We start from the raw sequence: 2,572 nt of genomic DNA on the forward strand, positions 1-2,572 counted from the left end.
AAAAAAAAAAAAAAAAAAAAAAAAAAAAAAAAAAAAAAGAAATGGGGGCATTATGACCACGCTTGCAGAGATAAAAAGGATCATAAGAGAACACGCGACGGCCTGGCGTCGGGCGCCTGGGTCCCGGCGACCTTGGGAAGCCGGGCGCGAGGGCGACGCGGGGCCTGAGCGCCCGCACCCCCCGCCCCGGGGCTGCTATTCCGGGCGCCGCGCTCAGGGGCCGGGAATGTGCGCGAACCCAGGTCGCCCTGCCCTGGTTCCAGGAGTCCCGGGGCGCTGCTCCCTCCCCGCCAGCGCCGGGGTCCCTGTCCCCGCCACTGACTCCCTCCCTGGTCCTGCCCCTCACCCCTCCCTCAGGGGCGCCCCACTCGGTGGAGGAAACCCCCGCACGCCTGGGCTCCGATCCCGGGGTTCCCCGCCCCAGATCCCGGCCACCCCCGACGCAGGGCCCCAGCGCACTGGGCAGAAGCTCAGCCCCGGGGGCCGGGCGTGGGGGCTGGAGAGACCCTCCCAGCTGGCGCATTCCCGGGCTCTGCTGTCACCGAAGGACGCGCCCCACCCCGCCTCCCGCCCTCCCTGCCCAGCCCCGGGCTGCCAGCTGTGGCTTCGGAGTTGTCCCTCCTGGCCGTGGCCCCACCCTCTCCTACCTCAGTTTCCCCATCCTGGCAATGGGGCCCACCGGGGTCTCCACCGCGACCCTTCCAGCTGGACCTCAGCTCTTTGCGCGGACCGGCGACGACCGGGTTCCCCACCACCCCACCCTTTCCCGCCCCGCCCACGCGGGGACCCAGCAGGCGCCCCCTGGCGGGCGGGCTGAGGGGATGGGGCAACGCTCTTCTCCACCCAGGCTCAGCCTGAGTGTCCCCTCCTCCGGGAAGCTCAACCTGCTTTCCCCAGCCCTGACCACAGGGAAAGAGGGTCTGTGCCGGGGTGGGCGCACAGTGAGGGGCTGCTGAGCCAGGGCTGTCTGCCCTCCAGCCTGGAGCACCTTGGAGCATGGCCACCCAGTGCCATTTATGGAGCATCTACTATGCACCAGCTCAGCCGTGAGCAACCCTGGGAGTGTATAATCCTACCTTCTGACCTGCATGCTCAGAAGAAATCGCCCAGGCCCAGCACAGGACGGGTGGAGATCAGGATCACTGAGGAGGTGACCACCATGAGGAGGTCAGAGGGAAGGGCGGCCCAGCCCCAGGAACAGCATGTACAAAGGCCCTGAGGCTGGAATAAGGGTAAAAGGGACAGACGGGAGGTCCAGGTAGCTGGAGCAAGCAGCCTGGGTGTGGGGTGGAGGTGAGGTCACAGAGGGGGCAGGGGGGTGGGAGCCATGGGAGGGGTGAAGTCAGGGTGGGAGTGGAGATGGGTATATGGACATAGTCCACGTATGGAGGGGGTGTTTGGAGTCATGGATGAGGTCAGGGGCCTGGATATCAGAGATCAGGGTGGGGGAGGGGAGATCGGCGAGGCTGGGGTCCCAGAGGAGTCAGGAAGATGGGACTTTTTTTTTTTTTTAAAGATGACCAGTAAGGGGATTGTAACCCTTGACTTGGTGTTGTCAGCACCACGCTCACCCAGTGAGCAACCAGCCATCCCTATATAGGATCCGAACCCGTGGCCTTGGTGTTGTCAGCACCGCAATCTCCCAAGTGAGCCACAGGCCAGCCCTGGAAGATGGGACTTCTGAGAGGAGGGAGGGGCAGACTGTGTCAGATGCCACCGCGAGGTCAGTAGATGAGCTGGAGAAGGGACCAGTGGACCAGCATCGATGCGGGCAGCCAGCTGCAGGCGGGGGAGTTAAGCCTGTTGGACAGAGATGAAGAGAGGTTAGGAGGAGAGGAAGTGTGGACAGCGAGTGCAGAAACTCTCTACTGGGCGCCTACTGTGTACTGGCCTATGGATTGGGGCCCGGGGGCCGGTGGCATCAGAAATGAATAAGGCTCAGGGGCTCTGTCAAGTGGGCAATTGTATCCCCCTTAGACGAGCCCCATTCCCAGAGGCCCAGCCCACAGTAGTCTGCAGGGAGTGCACACAGTAGGCACTGTGTCCTGTAGGGAAGGTAAACATAAAGCATGGCGGCCTGCAAGGAGCATATACAGCAGACATTGAGCTCTGCAGGGAGTGCACACAGCAGGCACTGTGTCCTGCATGGAGATAAACAGCAGGCGTTATGCTCTGTAGGACTATATACAGCAAGTGCTATGCCCTGCAGGGAGTGTATAGTTCACCTTCCGAAGAGTTTGTGTAGAGAGTGTATACAGCAGGTGCTGCCCCCTGCAAGGGGGGTATATAGAAGGCACTGGATCCTGCAGGGAGTGCATACAGCAGGCACTGTGCCCCTCACGGGGGCCCCTCCCTGAGGCAGGGCCGGGATGGGATCGGAGATCAGCCAGGCCCCCACTCCTGCTGTGGTCTCATGGCCTTGGGGCTTGATCGGGGCTGTGCAGCACAGTCACCGGTGCTGTGCACTTCAGCCCTGGTTGAAAGGGTGGACTTCGTGGGGAGTGTTCTCACCACAAAACAGAAACAAAAGCACCCAAGGGAACTTTGAAAGGTCATGGGGTGTTTGTACACG

This window comes from Galeopterus variegatus, unplaced genomic scaffold (genome assembly GCF_000696425.1).
Source record: "Galeopterus variegatus unplaced genomic scaffold, G_variegatus-3.0.2 Scaffold8075, whole genome shotgun sequence".
NCBI classification, from domain to species: Eukaryota; Metazoa; Chordata; class Mammalia; order Dermoptera; family Cynocephalidae; genus Galeopterus; species Galeopterus variegatus.